Source organism: Neophocaena asiaeorientalis, unplaced genomic scaffold, assembly GCF_003031525.2.
Source record: "Neophocaena asiaeorientalis asiaeorientalis breed wild unplaced genomic scaffold, Neophocaena_asiaeorientalis_V1.1 scaffold150, whole genome shotgun sequence".
In the NCBI taxonomy this organism is placed as follows: domain Eukaryota; kingdom Metazoa; phylum Chordata; class Mammalia; order Artiodactyla; family Phocoenidae; genus Neophocaena; species Neophocaena asiaeorientalis.
In genome coordinates, this window is record NW_020176571.1 from 3,624,973 (window position 1) to 3,650,930 (window position 25,958).

The 25,958-nt window shown below is 48.3% G+C and overlaps 1 protein-coding gene across 1 annotated transcript in view; it reads right to left on the bottom strand.

Moving 5' to 3' along the window:
- Nucleotides 1-25,958, bottom strand: part of CRACR2A (calcium release activated channel regulator 2A) — a 117,078-nt gene that overhangs the window by 83,013 nt on the left and 8,107 nt on the right. Inside the window, exon 2 of the mRNA XM_024733124.1 lies at nucleotides 22,100-22,332. The gene's annotated coding sequence lies outside the window, so the exon portion shown is untranslated. The remainder of the gene's footprint in view (nucleotides 1-22,099; nucleotides 22,333-25,958) is intronic.

Consider the following 25,958-nt stretch of genomic DNA (forward strand, 5'->3'; position numbering starts at 1 on the left):
GACAGAGCCGGAAGTGCCTGAAGTTTTCCAGTCACCCCTAAACAGCCCTTGGCCAATACCTGCCTGGTGCAGAAGCAGGGAAGCCCATTCTTCCCTGCTTCAGTGCGGAAGACCCTGAGCTGGGGTTTACACTTTTGTCAGGCCCGGCTGAAGCTGGAACTCTGCCCCACATCACACTCTGGCTTCCTCCCCTCTCCTGTCCTGTGTCCCACTCCTTTACTAGGCCTTCCTGGAGCACTTCCCTAATAAACCACTTGCCTGGTCAGCCCTCTCTCAGGGTCTGCTTCCAGGGAACCCAACCTAAGTCAGCTCTCTCGACTCAGCATGAATAATAATGTTTTGCGTGTTTTCTATTAAATACGTGCTCCCAGTTCCCCTTAGTTCCAATCCTTCCCTGCCGAGTCTCCAAAGCAGATGGAACGTCATGATCGAAGGGAAAATAGGGGCTTTGAGAGTAAAGAGCTAAGAGCTAGGGGCATTAGGGTGGACACAGAACTGTTTCCCACCTGTCCCATGGGACAAGGGTCAGATGGAACAGTGAGTATGAAAGTGAACAGTGACATTGTACACAAACGCAGACGCATCCTCACCATTGCTATGGGGAAGGACGGAGAGCAGAGGAAGAAGGGCAGAGAGATGCACATGCTCCATGGGGAATCGATTCCTACGAGAAGCGAGTGCCTGACACCAGCTCCTCGTGGAGAGGGGTCAGCAAAGGCTCCAGGCTCTTCTGCCCACATGTAACTGCAGGGCAAAAAGATCTAGGAAAAGTGACAAGCTTCCTCTTCCAAAGGCCTCCTTTAAACAAACTTAAGTGATATCCACTTGTTTCACCAACTTCCCCAATGGGGAAGGACAGACCTCTGTCATCTAATACTTAAGCAACTGTGTCCTCATATCCCTGATGAACACAGATGCAAAAATTCTCAACAAAATTCAATTTAGCTAACTAAATTCAACAGCACCATTGAATGGACTGTGCACCATGATCAAGTGGGATTCATGCCTGGGTTTAAAGACGGTTCAACATATACAAATCAATCAGTGTGATACACCACCTTAAGAGAACAAAAGATTAAAATTGTACAATCGACTCAAAAGATGTCAAAAAAGCATTTGACAAAATTCAACATCCATTCATGACAAAAACTCTCAACAAACTGGGTATGGAAGGAACATACCTCAGCATAAGGAAAGCCATATGTGACAAGCCCACAGTTAACATCATACTCAATGGTCAAAGGTTGAAAGAATTTCCTCCAAGATCGGGAACAAGACAAGGGTGCCCACTCTCACCACTCCTACTCAACATAGTACTAGAAGTCCTAGCCAGAGCAATCACGCAAGAAAAAGAAATAAAAGGCAGGCAAATCAGAAAGGAAGACATAAAATTGTCTGTGTGCTGATGGCATAATTTTATATATAGAAAATCCTAAAGATTTCACCAAAAACCTCTTAGATCTAATCAATAAATTCAGCAAAGTTGTAGGATTCAAAATCAACATACAAAACTCAGCAGCGTTTCAATATACTAACAGTGAATTATCTGAAAAAGAAATAAACAATCTCAATTACAATAGCATCAAAAACAATAAACTACTTCGGAATAAATTCAACCAAGGAGGTGAAACATCTGTACACTGAAAACTATAAGACACTGATGAAAGATACTAAGAAGACACAAATAAATGGAAAGATAGTTCATGTTCATGGATCAGAAGAATTAGTATTGTTAAAACGTCCATGCTACCCGAAGCCATCTGCAGATTTAATGCAATCCGTATCAAGGTTCCAATGACATTTACTTGCAGAAATTTAAAAAAAATCCTAAAATTTGTTTGGAACCACAAAGACCCCTAATAGCCAAAGCAATCCTGAGGAATAAGAACAAAGCTGGAGGCATCACACTTCCTGATTTCAAACTATATTATAAAGTTATAGTAATCAAACAAGTATGGTACCAGCATAAAAAACAGACATATAGACCAATGGGACAGAATTGAGGGTCCAGAAATAAATCCACACATATATAGTCAAGAAGGGAGCCAAGAATATTCAATGGAGAAAAGACAGTCTTTTAAATAAATGGTGCTGGGAAATTAGATATTCACATATTATTCAGCCATAAAAAAGAAGGAATTCCTGCCATTTGTGACAACATAAACCTTGAGGGCGTTGTGCTTAGTGAAATAAGTTAGACAGAGAAAGAAATACTGTATGATCTCACTTGTATGTGGAATCTAAAAAAAAATAACTCGTGGAAATAGAGAACAGATTGGTGGTTGCCAACAGTAGGAGGTGGGGAGATGGGTGCAGGGGGTCAAAAGGTACAGACCTTCCCTTATAAGATAAATAAGTCCTGAGGATGTAATGTACAGCAGCGTGACTAGTTAATCACACTCTATTGCATATTTAAAAGTTGCTAAGAGAACAGATCTTAAAAGTTCTCATCACAAGAAAAAATTATAACTACGTGAGGTGATGGATGTTAACTTAAGTAAGTGTGGGATTCATTTCACATATATTCACAAACATACACCAAACCATTATGTTGTATGCCCTAAACTTCTATAATGTTATATATGTCAATTACATCTTAACAAAGCTGGGGGAAAAAGAAAAGAGAGAAAGAAGCTGTGCTCAAGAAAGCTTGGAAGAAATGGCTAGTCTGATGAACTCGGTTTCTCCAATCTAAGCGTCCACAGACGATCCTCATGAATATTAAACACAGCATCAGAGGCACGAGCACAGGGCCTTGTGTTGAGGGCTGTGGGATGTGGATGAAGGTCCTGGCTCTTCAGAGGATGGGTAAACCCTCACATCTGGGGGACATTTTTGCTACCGGTGACTCAAATCCCACCTAGGAAACACACAGAGATGAGAACGCCTTACTTTCCACTGGGGCCGCAATTTTATGAGTTTAGAGAAAACTGGCAGAAAAAGCCCCTCCTAATAGGACTGCAATGTCTCAGAAGAAAACGGACTCAGTCCTATCCTCTTCCAGGTTTGGGGGACGAGGAGGTGAGGACGAGGGTAGCAGTGGGCTGTCTGCTTAGCCATGGGAGTCTGGAGACTGTCCCCAGCCCAGTGAGGGCAGACCCTTGTGCATGAGAAGGGGGTGGCCTCAGGGCAAACTAGACATCCCCTCCAGAAGCCCCAGCTCTCAGCTGTGAAGCTTTCTGCATGCAACCCACAAATGGCGTCTGCATCACTGAAGCTCAGCCTTGAAGACTGAGATGCAGAATTGTGGCCTCCCTACCTAAGAGGGACGTGCAGAGTATTTGTCAGAGGAGCATAATGGCCCCAGGAGGAGAGCCAGCTGAGGATACTGGGGGAGGACCAGGCTTTGGGACGGGGAGAGGATGGGGCTCCTGGCCTAGGGCAGCTTGGGGATGCTAAGACCGTGAACCTGGAGAGGGACTTGGCAGAATGCCTTGGCCACGTGCTAAGTCACAGGGCCTGCGTGCACGCTGGGAATGACTGACTTTACAATTTCTATTGGAGTATGGCTGCTTATAGTGTTAGGCAGTGGTGATGGCCAAGGGGGCGAGGATGACCTGCCACACCCGGCCGAAGCTCCAGCCACAGCCGCAACAGCAGACCCGATGGGTATCCCCAATGACTGTGGCCTCTGCTCAGCTCAAAATATGCACGATCCATCCGAAGCAAGTCCTTATTCTGTACAGCATGTGGTGCTCATTCATTCATTCATTCAATGAATAGTTACTCTGGGCAGGCACTGTTTTAGGTGCCAAAGAGGCAGCAACAGGCAAATCCAGCAAGCTCTGGACCTCGTGGAGCTTATGTTCCAGTGGAGAGAGGCAAACCATACATCTCTAAACCCACTCAGCATTTTCAGATGATAGAAAGTGCTGGAGGAAGATAAGCCGATCCCTAGAGCACCCCTCTACAGCCCTCACTGGCACTGCTGCCAGCTCTGCCCCCCGGGATGCTGGAAGAAAGCAGACTGGGGAGGTTCCTCCTTCTAGTGGTTTCCCAGGCAGAGCCGTCAGCAAAGTCAGGGCACTGGGAGGACACAGGCGTGTTGCCGTGTCTGCTCCCAGCTGCTGACACCTGGCAAACTTCGGTCACATGTATTCCGAAAAAAACTCATTGAGGCTGTATATAAGATGTTAATAGTGTTAGATCTAGATGATAATCTTAAGAGATGTTTGATTTTCTTCTGAATTTTCTTCTGAATTTTCTTTTTTTTAAATTGAAGTGTGGTTGACTTACAATGTTGTATTAGTTTCAGGTGTACAGCAAAGTGATTCCATTATACACACACACACACACACACATTCCTTTTCATATTCTTTTCCATTATGGTTTAGCACAGGATACTGAATATAGTTTCCTGTGCTGTACAGTAAGACCTTGTTGATTACCTATTTTATTTTGTTTTTAACATTTTTATTGGAGTATGTTGCTTTACAATTTTAATTGGAGTATGGTTGCTTTACCGTGTTAGTTTCTGCTGTACAGTAAAGTGAATCAGCTATGTACATATACATATATCCCCTCTTTTTTGGATTTCCTTCCCATTTAGTTCACCACACAGCACTGAGTTGAGCTCCCTGTGCTCTACAGTACGTTCTCATTAGTTATCTATTTTATACATAGTAGCGTATACTTGTCAATCCCAATCTCCCAATTCATCCCACCCTCCGTTCCCCCCTTGGTAGCCATAAGTTTGTTCTCTATATCTGCGTCTCTCTTTCTGCTTCGCAAATAAGTTCATCTGTACCATTTTTCTAGATTCCACATATAAGCGATATTATACGATCTTTGTTTTTCTCTTTCTGACTTACTTCACTGTATGACAGTTTCTAGGTTATATATAGTAGTTTGTATCTGCTAATCCCAAACTCCTAATTTATCCCTCCTCCTCCCTTTCCCCTTTGGTAATCATAAGTTTGTTTTCTATGCCTGTGAGTCTGTTTCTGTTTGTAAGTAAGTTCATTTGTGTCATATGTTAGATTCCACATATAAGTGATATATGGTATTTGTCTTTCTCTGTCTGACTTACTTCACTTAGTATGATAATCTCTAGGTCCATCCATATTGCTGCAAATGGCATTATTTCATTCTTTTTTATGGCTGAGTAATATTCCCTTGTATATATGTACCACATCTTCTTTATCCATTCATCTGTCGGTGGACATTTAGGTTGCTTCCATGTCTTGGCTATTGTAAATAGTGTTGCTATGAACATTGGAGTGCATGTATCTTTTCGAATTATAGTCTTCTCCAGATATATGCCCAGGAGTGGGATTGCTGGATCATATGGCAACTCTATTTTTAGTTTTTTAAGGAACCTCCATACTGCTTTCCATAGTTGCTCCACCAATTTACATTCCCTCCAACAGTGTAGGAGGGTTCCCTTTTTTCCACACCCTCTCCAGCATTTGTTATTTGTAGATTTTTTAATGATGGCCATTCTGACTGGTGTGAGGTGGTACCTCACTGAATTTTCCAATATTTTTGTAATTTCAATGTGTTATTTTTGCAATAAAGGAAAAACACATTTTTTTAAAATGAGAGGATTAGTCTAGCTAAATCAAATGAATAAGAAATATGTTTGGACAGGTAGGCACGGACCAGATCTTAGGGTGATGAGTAAATATCCTTCCAGGTCACTTTACGGTTTACAAAGCAATTTCACAATAAATACCTCCTTAGACCCTCACAAGACTTTCTCAAGGTTACATAGAAAATAAACTTCAGTACAGGAAAATGCCTGACCCTCAGGGCCCTGACTTCAAGGCCAATATGTTTTCTGTTATTCCACCTGTCCTTCTGTAACTGACCTCACTTCTCTTTACAGCTGAAGCCCTCCAAAAGCCGCTGAGCACCCCAGCTCCGGCCCCTCTCCCCACCACCGCCTTTGCCTCTCCTGCAGTGACCAAGCTGATTGACTCATCCACACATTATAAAACTATAGTCTTTCCCAAGCTCCTGCCGGGTTCTAGGGGTATTGAACTGGGTCTTGGGATACAGTGCAGAGCCAAAAAGGTCTCCAGTGCAGGAGAGAGGTTTTACCAAATTAGTGAATATATACTACAAATCATGGTCATGGCAGTGAAATAAAAGTAAAGGGTATTACGCAAACGATCAGCATCAGAGGAAGCTGTTTGGATCGGGGCACTCGCCCTTCCTCCATACGGAGCAATACATTGTCACTGAGCCTAAGCCAGGCAGACAGCCTAATTGGAGGCCAAGATCACAAGAGCACAGTTCTCAAAGGATGTGTATTCTGGATGGAGAGGCCGCGCACAAAGCCGGATGAAAACTTAATTACGGGCAGTGTGGGGAAACCTCCCTGGCGGTCCAGTGGTTGAGACTTGGTGCTTTCACTGCAGGTGGAGTGGATTCGATCCCTGGTCAGGGAGCTAAAATCCCGTATGCTGTGTGGCATGGCCGAAAAGTTAATTAAAAAAAGGGGTGGGGGGCGCAGCACGGACACTCACAGCGATGGAACAGCCCCTGGAACCCTCTCTGGAGCAAAGCAGAATTTACCAACCAGATCACCAGGGATGTCACAAGTCAATTCGTGATTGTCAGTGAGAGAAGCCACAGAAAGGAAGGGCACGGACATACAGAGAACGTGTAGCTAACAATGCAAGAGCTAAGTGAGGGTCCAGGCCTTCGGCACTACAGGACACTAGAGATGGGACAGGATGGGAGGGGCTGACAAGGAAGAAAGTCTTCAGGGTAGGAGGGGACATTTAAAGTGGGCCTCAGAGAGTGGATGGGATCTGGATGTTCCTCAAGGTCATCCCATTCAGCAAGGTCACAAGGATGCCCGGAAAACCCACAGCACAGCCTGTGGGCCCTTTCTCCTCCAGACGTTGGTGGCTGGCTTCCAGGCCGCTCCATCACGTCAGAGGGTTTTTAAGTGTCTCTCCCGCTCTGCTCTGAAGAGCCAGGCATGCTGCTAGCCACCCCAGGCTGAACGTAAAGAAGATTTCAGCACAGGGCGAGCTGGCAAATGCTGGGAACACCTGGCTAACTAGGTCACCTGCACAGCGGATTCTACTGCGATACACGCATGAGCAAACTACCAGACCGCCAGGTGCTGGGACCCACCGGAGCAGACAACTCAAGGAGTGTTGGTTGCCATTTGACATCACAGGCACTGCTGTGGTGATCGGGGCTATGGTGAGTAAGCCAGCCACATAGACTCAGCCCTGACAATGGTGATAACCACACAACAACGGCAGCAAGCTTCACACGGTGCTTCAGAGCCAAGAGAGATGTCTGTCATCTAAGCCTAACAGCTAACATCATATTTGTAACACAGACATGACTATATGGCACCCAAAGCTCGTGCCGTCTTAGTTGTCATAAGAACATGTCAGCGGTTACGGCTTCTGGACAACAGCTGGTGGAGGGCCAGGCCCAGGGTGCTGGACGTCTCCCGTCTACCTCTCCTTGGGACACTGAGTCACCCGTGGGGAAACCTTCATCTCCAAGGCCTGCGAGCAGAGGAAGAGAGCCTTCAGCGGAGGGCGGAGAAGCTGGGTTCATCCGGGATCTCATTCTGCACTCTCTCTGTGTTAAGAGCATCAGGCTTTGGCTTTAGGAAGCCCTGGGTTCAAGCCCCGGGTCTGTTACTTGCAACATGTGTGACCCTCAGCAAGCTCCTAACTTCTCTGAGCCACTTTCCTCTGTTAAACACGGATAATAGGGCTTCCCTGGTGGCGCAGTGGTTGGGAGTCCGCCTGCCGATGCAGGGGACACGGGTTCGTGCCCCGGTCCAGGAGGATCCCACATGCCGCGGAGCGGCTGGGCCCGTGAGCCATGGCCGCTGAGCCTGCGCGTCCGGAGCCTGTGATCCGCAACGGGAGAGGCCACAGCAGTGAGAGGCCCGCGTACCGCAAAAATAAATAAATAAGACACAGTGCTTAGCCCAGGGCCGGCCTATGCTTAGTGCTCATTAAGTACTAGTTATATTATTACTATTATTATTATTACAGAGAGGAGAGCTCAGTGTCATTCCCTCACCTGAACCCACAGACTAGGGCAGCACCCTGGGGCATGGCATCTTCCTCTCTCTGGATGAAATCAGCAGCCGGGGGGAGGGGCAGAGCACCCAGGGAAGAGGTCCCCCTTTCCCGGCTCCCGGCTGGCAGCGTCCTCCTGTGAGCAGCGGGGCCTGCAGTGAAACGCTTCCCTCTGTTTTCACAGCTGGTGGGGATGGCGGACTGTCACCCCTGAGCCCCAGAGCCACACTGCTCGGCACAGTCACCACGAGGCACACCAGGCTGTCCAGCACTGGAAATGTGGCCGGTCCAAAGCGAGATGCGCCATAAGAATAACCTAGTTCCCAAAAAAGGAATGTGCCATGTCTAATTAACAAGGTTTTAGGTTGACTACATGCTGAAGTCATAGCCTCCGGGTACATTAGGTTAGAGAAAACGTAAATACGGTTAATTTCGCCTGCTTCCTTTCCTTCTTCGTCAGTGGCAGCTAGAATATCAGAAAGTTCGTGTGCTCACATATACTTCGGCTGTACGGTCCTGATCAGGAACACGCGCTCCACGAAACCGAGGCTCTGTCGCTCTGGTCCACTGCTGTGCCCCCAGCCCCCCGGGACAGGCCCTGAATGCATGAACACAGGGAGGTGTGAGGCCTGGAGGAGAGCTTTCAGAGCTGGAGGTCAGCTTGAGGAGGCGAGGGCAGTTTGGGAGTCATACACAGGAGTTCACTGAGTCTGGGGAAAATATTAAGAACGTATCCGTATCCCCAAACGGCAAGAGTCAAATCCAGGGCATCCCAAACCTACGTTCTTTCTACTAAATCCCTTTACCACCCACAGCAATGCGGAGTAGAGAAGAAAACTAGATTTTGGATTTTCTTACAAAGCACATTCCCCTCCACCACCACCAATGTCCTGGCTTTGGGCCTCGGGCTCCTGAGTGCCCCTTTTGCAGCCACCAGGGCCCCTCAATTTCACGTCTCATGCTGGCGTTTAGCCTGAGCCCTAAATATGTCCATGCTCTCCTCTCCACGCTTTGGCTCCCAAAGAGCCTCTCTGGCTGAGATGCCTTCACATCACCCATATCCATAATGTGTTAGCTTAAGGTTCCCTTTCATTTTACTTGGGTTTCAATACTTTTCATCAGAAGCCAAAACCTTGTAGACTTTTTTCCTCGATCTTGTCATGAAATTCCCTCAGAGATATTTGATTCTAGAAAGAGTCTCTGCTCTGCCACATCTCCTTGAAAGAAAAAGGACATCTAAATAACAAGCATCCTGCCATATTCACATACAAGTCTCAGAAGGCAAGTGGGTCTGTCGCCCTTATATCTGTTCTTCCTGTTCGGTTGTCATTTTTACCGATGAAGTGCCTACATTTTATTCCAAAGAGGAAGGTAGTCAACATGCCTCCAGCCGCCCATGGTCTCCACGTACGCCTTGAAGGGGTCCTGATGTTCTGTGAACATTTTCTGCTGCCTCTGTCCCCGTGAAACCCCCCGGTGTGCTCTGCTCCGCTCCACTTTCCCCTCTGGTCTCCTGACTTGACGCCACCCACCTCCCTCAAAACCGGGCTTCTCGGAAGCATCTGTCATTTCCACTTCCAACCCCAGGTCAAGAGCCTCTTGAGTTTTATCTGAGCAAAGGTATTTTAGAGCCAAAACTGATATCTCAGAGAAGAAAAATCTCACTCCCACCTTCCCGGGTGACACGCCGACACTATTTGTGATCAGAAAGAATAAAGAAAGATTGGCTAGAAATCAACTGTGTCATTCTAACGCAAGAAAAGGACCTCCATCAAATAGCAGGGGTAGAGCTGCTTTCAACTCAACCCGATGTGCGATGCAGACCGCACTTAATCACCCACCCGTGTTGCAGCCGCTGAATCGTTACGGATTTTCATCCCTTTCCCCAGCCACCCAGCAGAGCGCCTGACGGGCCAGCAGTGGCTGGTGCTTGAGGAACGCACGTGAGTTTTAACCAACCAGCACAGCCCAGGACAGCACATCTGCCTCCTCAGAATACTTGTGTGCTGCCTCCCAGGGCCAGATGAATTCACCCGGCAGTTCTCGTGGGCTAACATTTACAGAGGCCCCTGGAGCAAGATGCTGGGTTAGGGGACAGGGATAAAAAGTGAGTGACACGTCAGCTGGGCCCGCAGAGAGCTCACCGTCAAATGCAGACAGGGGACTTCCCTGGTGGTCCAGTGGTTAAGACTCCTCAATCCCATTGCAGGGGGCCTGGGTTCGATCCCTGGTCAGGGAACTAGATCCCACATGCCACAACTAAGAGTCCACCGCAACTAAGACCCGGCACAGCCAAGTAAATAAATAAATAAATAAATATTTAAAAAAAAATGCAGACAGATGCATGTGACAACCTAAAACGTGAGGTAGAATGGGGCAAGGTAATAAGTGTGTGTGCGTGTGTGTGTGTGAGTGTGTACTGAAAAAAGAAAGATGGGAAGGAAATATACCCCGATGTTACTAGTGATTATCTCTGTTTATTGGGTTTATGGGTGATTTTTTTTCTCTTCTTTACTGGTTGCTACATTCTCAGATCTTTCTTCTTAGGATAAACATATGTGTGATCTGGTGAGAAGTGAAGACTTTGTAGAGGATGGGGTACATACACGGGCCCCGCGGGACAGGGAGAATTGGGCAGGGAGGAAACGAGGGGAGGAGATTCCAGGCAAAGGGGGCAGCATGAAGTGGCCCACCAGGCTGCAGCAGGGGAGGCCGATTTGGGGTAACGAGAGCAAGGAGACTATGCCTGGGCATTCACGTCGAGAGAGGTAGGACTGGGGGCCTGGGGGCTGGGAGGCCAGGCCGAACGGACTCAGCTGCTCACTCTGTGCTCCTGTCGCCCTTGGTGTTTGCTGTCAATACATCACTCATCATGCTGCGTTACGCTTGGTTCTATTCAAATCTATCGCCCCACTAAATTTTTAGCTCCTGGAGGTCAGGGATCCCGGCTCGCTCATTCTGTAGCCATAGCACTAGCACAATTACTAGCACAGAACAGGAGTCCACAGAAGCTTCTTGGATGAGTTGAATGCAAAGGGGGTCATTCTTTATTTCGTCGGTGATAAGGACTTATCACGGGTTGCAGAAACTTACGCGCATGCCAGGCGCTGTGCTGGGTGCAAGGACATTGTCCTGACTGATCCCACTTACAACCGTGTGTGATGTTGACCGCCCTCGTTTACACACGAGGCTCAGAAAGGTCAAGTCACCTGCCTGAGGTCATACAGCCAAGGGTAAGAGAACCAGGACAGTTTGAAGACAGTGTGGAGGACGGAGTCAGACAGAAACCTCGTAGAAACAAGGAGACTAGAGCAGCGAGGGGCTGTGGTGACCTGGGCTGGCCCAGCGGCTCAGCGTGGGGAGGAGAGGAGAGGGGAGGGGAGGGGTGGGAGAGGCTGGAGGGCAGCCTGGAGGCAGTGCTGACACCTGAGCACAGACCATGCCTCGGCTGCCTCCCAAGCATGCTGTTATTTCTGATGTCAACTCAGGGACAAACAGCTCCACAGGGACTCACCCATCCCTTGGAAGAGCTCCCGCCTCTCAGAAATAGGGCCTGTGGAAAGAGCCCCACGCCAGCCCGGGCTGCAGACACCCCTGCCGCTCCCCCATCCACCGCTGGGCTTTACGACCTCCTGGACCTCGACACTGTCCCGACAATGTCCGTCAAACTGGCCCCGACCACAGCAGACATGAACTCCCCCGGCCGAGGTGGACACAGAATTGGGAGCCAGTTTCCTCATCTGTAATGGGCAGGGTCCATTTGTAAATAGGGCAGATCTTAAAGGGGCAGATGCCCTTTAAGACCCTCAGACTAGGTTTACTGTTGTAGGTTCTCAGGGACCTCGACCCCTCTCTAGCGTGTATGCCCATCGTAACCATGTGTAGCATCAGTTAACCTCTCTCTCTCCTGCTGGACCTAAGCTCCCCGAGGGCAGCTTGGCCTGTTCCCGGCAGCATCCTTAGCCCTGTCCTGCGTGCTGAGCACGAGGCCACACCCCGTGTCTGTCCACTGAATGGACCTGTGGCTGGTCTCGGGGCCGCCCTTCTCCGGGTCGTCCCCACCTGTGGGAAGGCAGCCAGGCCTAGACATCCCATCACAGCAGGGATTCTCCGGGAGGCATGACTCCCTGGGGTCCAGTTTCTCCCCACAGTTCAGGGGGCCAGTGAGCGTCAGATCGGTGGGTGATCTCCACCCACCCCAGGAAAATCCCTCCGGTTTTCTTGCCAATAGGACGACATCGGAGGTGGAGGTTTTGAAACAGCCTGTATGTCTGCGTTCAGAATACTCTGCTGCTTGACTGAAAACACCTTCACTCGTGCCGCGTCTCAGGATCCGAGTGAGAGGAAGGCTCGAGAGGGGGCAGCTCAGCGCCCGGGGAGGCTTAGCGGCAGCAGTGGTCCTCCGTCCCCGGCTTCACCATCACGCTCACTTGAAGATGCCCTTCTTTTTCACAACCCATAATGGGCAGGGGTTCCTGGAAGTGGAGGATGCCCAGAATGACCTCTACCAGAGCATCCTATTCAGGGGACCCCAACATTGCACCTCGAGGTCAGCGGCTGCCTTCCGACCTGCACCCAGCATTCTGCAGCCTCGCCCTTGACATTAAAACAGAAGCCACTGACCTCACAGTGTCAAAGGGGGGTGTCCATGGAGGAAGTGACCTGCTTTTTTTTTTTGCGGTACGCGGGCCTCTCACCGCTGTGGCCTCTCCCGCTGCGGAGCACAGGCTCCGGACGCGCAGGCTCAGCGGCCATGGCTCACGGGCCCAGCCACTCCGCGGCACGTGGGATCCTCCCGGACCGGGGCATGAACCCGTGTCCCCTGCATCGGCAGGCAGACTCCCAACCACTGCGTCACCAGGGAAGCCCGACCTGCTTTCTTTAAAGACATTCATGCCCACAAAATCAAATGAAGGTGTTCCTGTGTCCTTCCTCCATATCTGGGACACCAGGTGACGTTGAATCCGCAACACGGCTGATGGGTGGCTGCTCCCTTGTTTCTGCTTCTCTCTGCATCCCATCCAGGCCCCCTTGCCCACCCCCAGTTCAGGGCACTGTAATCCCCAGACAGCTCCTGCCAGGCAGCATTTAATCGCTTCTCCACCCCTAAGGCCATCATTCCTAGGGTGACCTCTCTGCTCCCGTGCTACTGGTCCTTTCTGAGTCTGCCATTCAAAACAACGCCTGGGAAATGCACACCCGCGATCCAGTCACATGATTAGTGAGTTCCAGTACAAACACTCTCACCCGTCAGCTCCCGCTGGGCTGGCCAAAGAGTCAGGGAGGACTCTGGTTTCCCAGGCTCCATAAAGAACGTTTCCCTTGCTTGTGTTGGCAGAAAGTAGGGTTTGGGTCTGGGTTTCAACGCAGTGCCCACGAGATGCCTCCAGAAGATAACTGGCTGGTGATTAACAAAGTACAGTTGGCATCGTGCAGGCTTGGAAGCTGGCTGTTCTCATTCCAATACGGTGGGCTGAGGACGGTCCCTCTGGGGTTCATCAGAAGGGATGGAGCTGTATTTAGGGGTCTGCAGAAGGGATCAACTTCTAAGACGTCGGCAGATCCACCCACTGATGTCGGTGAAGTCACCCAGACCTCCCGTCTTAGGAACAGCCCTCTGTGGTAGCCGCTCTGCCTCTATTCTACCTCTAGCCGTGCCTTCTCAATTTCATTCATTTTGCTTCAATTTCTGAAAAACTCCTTTACTCCCTCCATCTCACCAAAATGTTTTTAAATGGTTCTTTTTTTAAAAAAATTATTTATTTAATTTACTTTAATTTTGGCTGTGTTGGGTCTTTGTTGCAATGCGCGGGCTTCTCATTGCAGTGGCTTCTCTTGTTGCAGAGCATGGGCTCTAGGCGTGCGGGCTTCAGTAGTTGTAGCGTGCGGGCTGAGTAGCTGTGGCTTGCAGGCTCTAGAGCACAGGCTCAGTAGTTGTGGCGCACAGGCTTAGTTGCTCCGTGTCATGTGGGATCTTCCCAGATCAGGGATTGAACCCATGTCCCCTGCATTGACAGGAGGATTCTTAACCACTGTGCCACCAGGGAAGTCCCCATCTCACCACATTTTATCCACACTATAGGCAGAGCATTCGTTTGCTGGGGCTGCCGAAACAAATGATCAAAAACTCGGTATCATATATACACTACCAAATGTAAAACAGATAGCTAGTGGGAAGCAGCCGCATAGCACAGGGAGAACAGATCGGTGCTCTGTGACCACCTAGAGGGGTGGGATAGGAAGGGTAGGAGGGAGGGAGATGCAAGAGGGAAGAGATACAGGGATATATGTATATATATAACTGATTCACTTTGTTATAAAGCAGAAACTAACAATTGTAAAGCAATTATACTCCAATAAAGATGTTAAAAAAGAAACAACTAGGTATCTTAAAACAACAGAAATGTATTCTCTCATAGTTCTAGAAGCCGGAAGTCCTAAATCAAGGTGTCCACAGGGCCGTGCTCCCTCCGAAGGCGCTAGGGAGAGTCCTTTCCTTACTTCTGGCTTCTGGCGCCTCCCGGTGTCCCTTGGCTTGTGGTTCCATCACTAGAGGCTCTGCCTCTGTCTTCACACGGCCTTGTCCTCTCTGGGTCTCTCCTCCGTGTGTCTCTTATAAGGACACCTGTCATTGAATTCAGGGCCCATCTGGATAATCGGGATGGTCTCACCCGGAGATCTGTAGCTGAACGACATCTGCAAAAACCTTTTTCTGATAGGCTCACATTCATAGGTTCTGGTAGTTGGGACAACCAGAACCTCTCAGTACATTCGAATCATCTGGGGACAGTTTCACATGATCCCGAGTGGGGTCAAAGGGTGATGAGCGGGGTCGGGGAGGGGAACAAGGTTTTGTTGTTTGGTTCCTTAGAGTTTCCCAGGCTCGAAGACTCACAGCCTCTCACCCAAGCAGACATCATGGGTGACACCAGCTGTCACTGAGAGGATGTTTGCAGTTTACTCACAAATCACACTGCCTGTCATCTATTGTTTTTTCAGTGTTGCACAAAGAAGCTCAGAGACCTCCGAGATCATTTCGTCCGTGGTCCTCTCCAATCAACACATTTTTATAACAAATACTTGGAAACGCCCCCTTCGCCACCGGAAATGAAACTCCTAGATAAATCAGTTGGCCCATATGCATCACTGAACCCTAATTGTAATCTGAAGGAGAAAAGGGAATGCCACTGATAACAAAATAACTTTTTCAGTGAGGAAGTACTCGTGTGTACTCATGCCCTGGCACCCAGAATGAGGCAGACAATGCTTATACCTACTCGTGATGGGTAAGGTTAGGCTGAACAATCCGTATAAGGACCACAAGGAAATAAAAGCGCAGAGGACAACGGAATAAGACATGTCAGGATGAGAAACAACAAACCCGTTTACCTGTCTGCATCTGACAACAGGAAGGAAATCACCTCACTGTGAAATTAAATTACAAGTGTGGAAATAGAGAAAACAAAGTAAATTATTCTTGTGAATGAGCTAAGCCTTATATACAAGTATGACGTAATATACTTTAGCGTGCTGAGACATGGAACAAAGTATCGTGGAGAACGAGTCTCTAACCTGGAAACTCCACCCATGGAGGGGGGTAGGCACACATATTCAGTCTTTTTTTTTTTTTGAATTTATTTTATTTATTTTTTTATACAGCGGGTTCTTATTAGTTATCCATCTTATACATATTAGTGTATATATGTCAATCCCATTGTTCAGTCTTTAGCATTAAAAAAGTCGTGGAAACATTACCCTTTTCCTTTAGGGAGAGGGGAGAGGAAGATGGATCGGAAAAAGTTGTTTGGTAGATCTCTAATGAGAACATCAGAGTCAGAGTGAAACACACAGGCAACCCCAAAGAAAATCATTGTAATATATGAATTTTGCAAGAGGTTTCTTATCATTGAACTCCCTATATATATGTATACAGATAGATTAGATTATACATATACACACAGTAGACTATAAACTATTTCAGAAACAGCTTCTATAAAGAAGTTCACTGCTAATTTAATAACGTGCTGGCCTGTCTGTGTCCGTAAGACGGAGTCTCGAATCTCCTGTTACGAAGGCTTCCTTGCCTTTGCAGTAACTCCACGTTGCGCTGAAACCCTTTTCAGTTAAATGTGTGTTTGGAAATGCTCTCCACTGGACAGAACGCGTGGAGTGGGGAAGTTATACAGCCACCTCAGGGCTCTGCCCTTATTCCATCTAGGCTTCTCGTCCCCAAACAACCAGCTCCTACATCACTGGGCTTTGGGCATAACTTCTTTGAAAATGTTTCACAGTACTATGTCAAAGGTACTAAGTGATTTCTCGTTGTGTTGGATTGAGTTTGGCAGGGCAGGTAACAATTCTTCACTGATGGGGTCGATTTGCACGTGGAACCACAAAGAGTACCCCTAACCCTAACCCAACCCTAACCCTAACCCAACCCTAACCCTAACCCATACCCTAACCCATACCCGTACCCTAACCCTAACCCGTACCCGTACCCTAACCCTAACCTGTACCCTAAACCGTACCCTAACCCTAACTCGTACCCTAACCCATACCCTAACCCTAAATCTAACCCTCACCCTAATCCTAACCCGTACCCTAACCCTAACCCTAACCCTAACCCGTACCCTAACCCATACCCTAACCCTAAATCTAACCCTCACCCTAATCCTAACCCGTACCCTAACCCTAACCCTAACCCTAACCCGTACCCTAACCCATACCCTAACCCTAAATCTAACCCTCACCCTAATCCTAACCCGTACCCTAACCCTAACCCTAACCCTAACCCGTACCCTAACCCAAACCCTAACCTGTACCCGTACCCTAACCCAAACCCTAACCTGTGCCCTAACCCGTACCCTAACCCTAACCCAAACCCTAACCCGTACCCGTACCCTAACCCGTACCCTAACCCAAACCCTAACCTGTACCCTAACCCTAAACCCTAACCTGTACCCTAACCTGTACCCTAACCCTAACCCTAACCTTAACCCGCACCCAGTCAATGCCAAGGGCATCTCTTAGTCTCATGGCAGTTCAAAGCCACCCCACAGACTTCCAGAATGCCCTGCGGGGCTTCAACACTCAAAGCACTGTGGTCCTGGGACCAGCAGTAGCACCTGGGAGTCTGTTGGCAATGCAGGATCTTCAGCCTTGGACTAGACCTACCGCATCAGAATGTTCCTTTTATAAGGAGACCCCCAGGTGATGCATCCACTCACGGAACCCAGCGAGGCACTACTCCACCGACCCCATTAGGGATCCTCACCAACTTCAACCTCATTCATTTCTCCAATGAGAAAACGGGCCCAAGAGCGCAGGTCAGCTGTACATCCTGCTCCTCTTTTTGTTTTTTTCCGATTGAAGTATTACTTGATTTACAGTATTGTGTTAGTTTCAGCGGTATAGCAAAGGGATTCAGTTATACATATATACGTATATATGTATATATCTATGTTCATTTTTCTTCGATTCTTTTCCATTACAAGATATTGAATAGTTCCCTGGGCTCTACAGTAAATCCTTGTTATTTATCTCCTCTCCTTGTCACTAAGTTCCTTGAGGACAAGAAGGACACAAGACTCTTCTCTTGAATGTCCACCCGGCTGCCAGCACAGAGAAGCCCACACAGCTGTGGCCCTAGAAATGCCTGCCGTCTGTATTCCCTCCGGACTCCAAATTCTCCTTTGGACCCAGAAAGCAACTCGCTCCCTTTGCTCGTCCACAGAAGCGCAGGCCACATCCCCCCTGCCCTCACGGTCACTGGGGCACATCTACCAGCTTGGTCTTGTCAGTTTTACCACCAGCCCCAGCTACATGGAGGACCACAGGGTTTGAAGAGGCACTGGCTCCCCCCGCCTCCCCCTGCCTGTAGGCCCTTGTGGTTAGCGTCACACTCGAGAAAGAATAAATAGAAAGCAACCCCCCAGCCCGTTGTTCTAAGATAACCACAGAGATGACAGATGCTGCAAACCTGGGGGAGATGAAAGATAGACAGCAACAATAAAAAACCAAGAAAGGCGCGTCCCAGTGACAAGAAGCCCCGGCCTGCAGATCCTTCTGCTGGGGTGTGATTTCAAAAGTCCCAGACTGCGGCCTGTGAACTGTGCCCTCCCGGCCCCATCCCCGCCCCCAGGCTGGCCGGGCCGGTCCTTCACTGGCGAAGAGAGTAAGTGCCTCACAGGGAGGTAAGCCCAGCTCAGCTGCTCAACAAATGACCAGGAAGGAGAAAAGCTGAGCTGGGGGACAGCGAGCGGAAAGGAGGCTTCCTTCCGGCCGCCTCTCGACCCTGGCCGAGGTCATCTCAAGGAGCCCACGGCCTCCGGAGAGGAGGACCAACAGCCTCCCCGAAGGCTGCTGCGGGCAGAAGGGTGGCTCAACACCTTAACTCACAGCCTCCACTTCCGGGCCCTGCTTCCTTCCTTCATCAGGCAACGGTGGACCCAAGACAGGAAACCACCCACCTCCTTGCTCCACAGTGAATTTGTTTCTTTTGTCAAGAAATTCAGGACCCAGCCTGACACATCCGTGTACCAGGTGGCACTGCAGCTTTCGGTCCACGTGTCCTCACTCGGCCCCTCCGACCAGGATGTGGCTCTCTCGTCTCGTCTCTCACGCCAGGCACAGGGCCTGGCGTGCACAAGGTGCTCCATAGATGTTTGGGTATAAAAGACCCTCAGGGGCAATGAAGCCAATTCCTCTCTACACAATGTGACAGACCACAAAGGATGAGCCATCGCCTTTGTCAGGAGAACGAAATGGCATCCTCCTTATGTGCCTTCTTTGGGGCACGTCGCCATCTCACCCATTTTCAGAGATGTTCTCTTTGTCCTGACCGTCCTCACCATGCCACCACTGACAACAGTCACAGAGGTGAGAGGTGTAACCGTAAACCTCACCTCTTTTCTAAGACTTTGGAGGCAGCATAATATATCGGCTAAAACAACAGGTTCTAGAGCCTGAAATTCTTGGGTCAGGTCCTAGGTCTGCCGTGTACAAGTTATGAACCTTGGCCAAGCGACTTCACTCCATTACTGCTTTCTTGTCTATAAAACAGGAGTAGGGGTTCTGGTGAGATGATATATGTCATCGAACAGTACTCCTGACTGTTGTGTTCGTTTTTACTGCTGGTCTCTGAGCAGCTAAAGTTCTCCAAGCAGAGCAAAAGCAACCGGCGAGCAGAGTTCCTTCCCTCCTACTCTGAGATGAGAAGAAGGCCGGGGCCTAGCAAGGCAGGGGTATGCTCAAGTGCTCGGACGATAACACACAGGGGCCGACCCATCAGGTGCAGATGAAGTAGAACCACATCCACGTAGACGTCTGCCCTTCCCTTTCTTCTGGAAAAAGACAGCCTCCCTGGCTTTCATTTTCCATTTTGAAGAGACATGAGGACGAGAGCAATTTCTCTTCCTTCTTAATCTACTATGAGAAAAGCAGCACCCTCATGTGCTCCGTGAAAGTCCACACTTAGCCTTAGTGGAAGAGACAGAGAGGGGGTGGAGGAAACGCTGGATGTGGGCAGGCTGGTCCCCAGCTAGGGACCCTTAGAGACAGCTGCCACTCGCTCCAACCAGCTGTCAACATACAGTCATTAGAACCCAGTGTTTCCAGCCCTTTGGATCATTCAAAGATATTTCCGAATTTTAAAATGTTGTACGTGTTCGGGTACAGGACAAAATACAGTTTTATTCACTGCAACGTTACTTGTAATAAACACCAGACAGCTATAAACAGCTTGTGTCCCTCAGCAGGGATTGGTTGAATCAATGACGATGCATCCCTACAACAGAACACACAACCATACAAAAAACTCCTGCATCTATGGGATGCAGCAGTTCTTAGAGGGAAGTTCATAGCGATACATATAACGGAATACTACACCCCTGTGAAGAAGGAGAAAGCTCTTGGTTCACTGATAGGGAAAGACTGCCAAGATCAAGGAAGCGAAAAAAGCGAGGTGAAACAGCGTGTAGAGTGTGTATACTATAATTATGTACGAAAGAATGGGATGGAGGGAGAATGTATGTTTGTACTGCTTCTTCTTTGCAATAAGAAAGTCTAGAAGGGTGTATAAGAAACAAATAAAAATGGTTACTGGGGAGGGGGCAGGATGGGCATATGGAGGCTGGTATAAGAGGTCACTAGATATCTTTCTATAATGATTTGGTTTTTGAGCTATGTGAATATAGCACTTACTCCAAAAATAATATAAAAACAATGTGAACACCAGCCACCGTGAACAGCACACATCTACACGCTACACATGGCCTGTTGGCCTCAGTTTTACAACCTCTGCACTAACGGGTCCCAACCGGGAGGCAGAAAGTTGGCAGCAAGGGGTCCAAGTTGTACTGGCTTTGAAGACCAGCAGCTTGTTCAAATCTGGCATCTGGAACACCCTCTGGGTTGCCTGGCAATGAGCTGGCTGGGCCCAGGAGCTCCTGTTCTCCCAGGAGAAGGGCGTGCCGCTCTCCACCCCCTTCTGAGCTTGGGTTTCTCCACCTTCCTCCAAAGTTAAGGCTGACCGGAACCCAGATGGTCTGTTTGCTCCCTTCTGTTGAGGCCTCCCCCTGACTTGTCCTATAAAAATAGGTGCAGCGATAGAAGCATGGCGTCCCTCCACTGGCCAGAGCATCATGTGTGTTCCACTGGGCCCAGCCACGTTCCCTGGAGGATGCCAAGAGAACAGAGGACACGGCCCACTGATTCATCTCCCTGTTCCTTCCACCTGCACGAAGGGACACAGTAACTATTCACCCCGGCTCCGTGTACGTCCTCGTCTTGTCACTGAAAATCGCTCACTTAGTGTTCCAGGTTGAATTATGATCTCCAAGAAAAGGCACAGTGAAGTCCTAAATCCCAAGACCTCAGAAGGTAGCCCGATATGACCGGGGTCCTCAGAAGAAGACAGTCACGTGAAGACAGAGACACACGGGGTAACCCGTCTGACAACGCCGGCGCAGCGTGTATTATGCAGCTGCAAGCCTCGCGAGAAACGCTCAAGATTGCCAACCGACTGCCAGAAGAAGGAGGAAGCCAGGAAGGACTTCCCCTGCAGGTCGGAGAGGGAGCAGGGCCCTGCCGACACCTTGGCTTTGGACTTCCATCCTCCAGAACCATGAGACAACACATTTCTGTTGTTTTCAATCACCCGGTGTGCGGCACTCCTTAGGGCAGCCCTAAGGAATGAATACACTCAGGCCAGCTCTAGTGGCCAAGGCATCTGACATTCTCCCACCTCAGGAGGTGCTCAGGAGACGCTGATGGCGACTCTGCCCAATGAATGAAAATTCTAGGCCCTGACTGATCACGTTTTATCGCATTATCACGTTTTATACACAGCGGACAATCGAACAGTATGCAATTACTGAGTGCCGACCCCGTGAAGCATATAAGACAAGTAGAGTATTCTGTGACTGCCCTCAAGGAGTCGACAATCTGAAGATTTGAGACAGACACATAGAACGTAACAACACACATCACAGGGGCCGAATAAGCATGACTTCAGCCCCCAGTGGACGCTACATAGGTCACCCGTAACTCAACCCCACTGTGTTGCCATCCGGACTCCATGTTCTACTGTATTTCCTTTCGGCCGAACTGGCGAAACTAGAATGTCAGGCTAGCAGACAACTTCTAGAAGATGTCACCCCTGCTCCTGGCCTGGAACTCAAACTTCTCGCCCAGCGCGGAGGCCCACTGTTGTCTGTGACATTCATCTGCCACCCTTGAGCGAAGGCTCTCACGTTGGTTGCTCACGCACTTCCTTTTTCTGTTCAGAGAGTCAGGCCCTGGAGGCACAGTGAGCCTTTTCTGCAGCCCTCCACAAACCCGGCACGCAGCAAACACCAGGGCCACGTGGTCTGGGAGTCCACTTTGGTAAGCTGACCAACAGGTTTGAAGAGGGACTACAGAAGACGAGAGATACTGTTTCCTGTGGCATCATTCAGAACCTCTGCTCGTTCAGCCCAGCCTCCCTGCAGGTGGCTGCTCGCACCATACCTGCCTCTAGGACCATCTGATTCTCACCATAAGAAGCCTCGTGTCCAGCTACACACCCGGGGTGGGCAGGGGTGGGGACAGCTCACCTTGACTGGTCTCTCCAGGGGTTTTTTCTGGATACCGGTCTCCGGGGTCCTGCTGCACCGGGGCTCCTCCTGGAGCTCTCTCCGTGGCCACGCCAAGTGCCAGGTGGAACACCAGGCCAGGCTGACAAGGCAAGGTGGCAAGTCGCCACTGCCCCACCCTTGACAAGCAGCCCAATGGCCCGACCGTGGCTCCAGGCCAGTCTCCTGAAGGGCAGCTGTGGTCAGGGCGGGACCTGCCGGCAGAACACACAGAGGGAAGGTGTCCTCAGTTTGGCTTCAAGTAACTCATTATAGATCTCAGGACAGAGAACGCCCTGAAAGTCTCTTAGTTTTCCTCCTGGGACTTCTGAAATCAGCTACCAGCTGTGGTCTGGGTCAGGTTTTACAGCAGACCCCGGTTGCCTGCCTAAGATCACTCATTTTTTCCTTCCTCCTTTCCAAAAAGATTCCAATTTTGGGCAACACTCAGGGTAATAAGCGACCTTCTGCTCAGCTCAGGGCCCCATCCAGTCAAAGCAAGTGCGGGCCCTTGCCAGAGGGTGGTGGGGGTGGATTTCTGATCCCCCGCTGGCCACTGAGACAGGAGAGGGGCTTCGTGGGAGGGACCCTGGAAATGTTTTCCTGGCCCCTAAGGGAGATGCAGGCTCACCTTCCTCTGGTATCAGGGAAGTGGCAGGATTAAGCTTTGTTCTCTGGGATGAGATCTCTGGCTTTAATGCTGACCTGGGACTCCACCCACACAGCCCTGAGAAATCACTGAAGCTACACCTAAAGGCTGCAAGAGACAGGATCTGACGTGCATTTTTAAAAGGTGACTTGGGCTCCTTGTGGGAATGAATTTAGGAGGGGGAGGAGGGGGCGTGGATACACTGAGACCCGTTAGGGGAATATTACAGTCCAGACAAACGCTGGTGTGTCCTGACCAGGGCGGAGGCAGGTGAGTAGGTACAGGTGAATGGATGCTAAGCTATTTAGAAGTGGGATCAAGAGGATGGAGGGGTTCGATGCGGCAAAGGCGGAGGAGAGGTGGAGGCTGCCTTGGACTCATTGGTCCTCTCTACATCCATCCTGGAAACTCTCAGAGATAAAATGACTCCTGAAAATCTCCTCCTCTTGTTTGGTCAATGCTCCTTCTGGCATCACGTCCTCGGTAGGTGGGTGCTGAACAGAACAAGTCTCCGCTGGGCGAGCCACGCCATGACTGCTCCTCAATGAGGTTATCTCACGAGCTGTTCGGGGCGCTCCCAGAAGCCTCTAGGTACAGGGTGGGCTTCTAGGTCCAGAGGGCTGACCTCCATTGGATTGCTTTTCCCTCTCCTAATTTTGTCAATACTAAATAAATATGCTGGACTTCTATTTCCCGTATTACGGCAGGCTAAGTACTTAGAAATAAAAAAACAATATTTCTGAAAGCATTGATGAGCTGGCAAGAAAGGAAGGAACTCACTGGCCAGGCATGTCTTCATATAATGGGATATGCAGGTTCTGACTATAATAATGACTATAATGTAATTAAAGAAATTAAAGACGAGCTAGTAAATATGAACAGGGAACAACAACAACAAAAAAAAAAAACATGAGAAATAATCAAGAAGATTTCAAGAAAAAATGGACCCAAGAGAATTTTTAGAAATAAAAATTAAATAACTGAAATCACAAACTGCGGACAGACTTAATAGCATAGTAGATACAGCCTGAGAAAGAAGCAGTGAACTAGAAGCTACGTCAAAATAAATTAACCAAATGCAGCCCAAAAAGACAAAGACTCAGAAAAATATGGGAGCTTAGGAGACATGAAAGATAGAGGCTAACATATTCTTAAAAGCAGCCAAGGAGAAAGCGTTCCCTTTCAATGGCTACAACGTAGCTTACCTTCCACACGCTAAGCCAAAATAACTGTCATCTGAGAATTCTAGCTTTAAAGAATATGTCCTCTAAGAATAAGAGAAATGAAGACATTCTCCAATAAATAGAAGTCTAGTTTGTCACAAACAGACCCTCATTAAATGACATTTTTTAAAGGGGTATTTCAGATGGGAGGAAAGATTCTAGATGGAAGATCTGAGATTAAAGAAGGAATGAAAAACAAAGAAAATGAAAATAGATTTTCTCAGTCTGTTGTTGAGGAAATAACATCAATTGGGAGTCAGACATATTTATCTCGCATCTTGCTGTCATTTCTTACTATCTGGGAAGTTTGAATCACGTTAATCTCTCAGAATCTTGATAGCCTCATTTTAAAAATGCATAAGTTGGGCTTCCCTGGTGGCGCAGTGGTTGAGAGTCCGCCTGCCTTTGCAGGGGACACGGGTTCGTGCCCCGGTCCGGGAAGATCCCACATGCCACGGAGCGGCTGGGCCCGTGAGCCATGGCCGCTGAGCCTGCGCGTCCGGAGCCTGTGCTCCACAACGGGAGAGGCCACAGCAGTGAGAGGCCCGCGTACCGCAAAAAAAAAAAAAAAAAAAAAAAAAAAAAAAAAAGGGCTTTGGGAGGATGCTAAATGAGAGAAATCAAGATGCAAATTTATGCATATTGTATTTATGAAAAAATATATTTTTTATATATATGAAAACAACTGCAAGGAAATACATCAAACTTTTAATAGTGGCTATGACTGGGTAGCAGGATTAGGAGAAATATTTATCTTCTATGTGTTGTTCTATATTTTCTGAATTGAAACAATGAGCAAATTACTTTCATAATCCAAAAACATATAAACTTAAAAAATAAATAAAGAAGTCATAAATCTCTTCTTTGCTTCTAGGCAGAAATACACCCAAATCATTCCACACATAGCTGCCTAGTCCAATGCTCCTTTTAGGCCCAATTAAGGAAATCTTCCAGAATTCGACAGCTGTCATTTATGTCCAGCTTTTGTTGTTCCTGTTGAAATTTAAATTTGCTTTCTCTTACTCTTCCTTCATGGAGTCCGAGACCAGCTGTTTGCTTACTTCCTTAAAGGGCTGCTCATAATGCCGCCCAAGCTGACTAGTGTCTATTTAAGTTCCAAAGTTCTGCTGGGAAGGAAATGTGTGAACTCTCACTGATCAGGGAGTGCTGGGGGAGAGGGCTAGTGAGTGTGAATGTGGTGAGTTCTGGTTTCTGGGAGAGGGTGACTGTAAGGGCTAAGGAAGACATTTTCTAGATAAAGTTCTATTCAATAGACTCTTTGGGAAGCAATTAATCAATCAATGAGTAACCTTTGAAAATATCTGCCTAAAATTCTTCCACAAGCACAAATTGCATGGCAATCCTATAAATCTTACAAAGCAATTATAAAAGAATGTTTCTTTAAAAAAATAAAATGTAATGGCTAAGGCCTGACTTTCCTTGACAGCGGGGAGAGGCCCGCGTACCGCAAAAAAAAAAAAAAAACAAAAAAAACATAAGCAAGGTCTTTGTGAGGAATAAATGAGCCACCACATATAAATGCTCAGAACATAGATTCTGCATTTAGAAGGTGTGAAATAAATGTTCATTTCTTATCTTTTCAAAAATTAATAAACAAGCAAGTAAATAAGACGTGTTAGCAAGAAGGAATCCCTCCCTCTGCTTCAAGTGTGAGATAGAACTCTAGCACTTTTCCACGTCGTAAAAGGCTGCACTGCAGAGCTGATGCTTTAGAGGTTTTCTTTTCGTCTTTTCAGTAGCAAGCCTAAGATCTTTCAGACAAAATATTTATGATTTCTTTATTTTATAAATACTGCATGGGAACACACAAGCCCCAGGGATAGACCCTGGATTCCAGCTTAACTCACAATTTTAAAATAAATTTGCGTTCACAGTTTCATGAGATCATAAAATACATGCTGGCCCATCCACGGGGGAAAAATGGCCTGTCCTGCCCACCCCTTCCCAG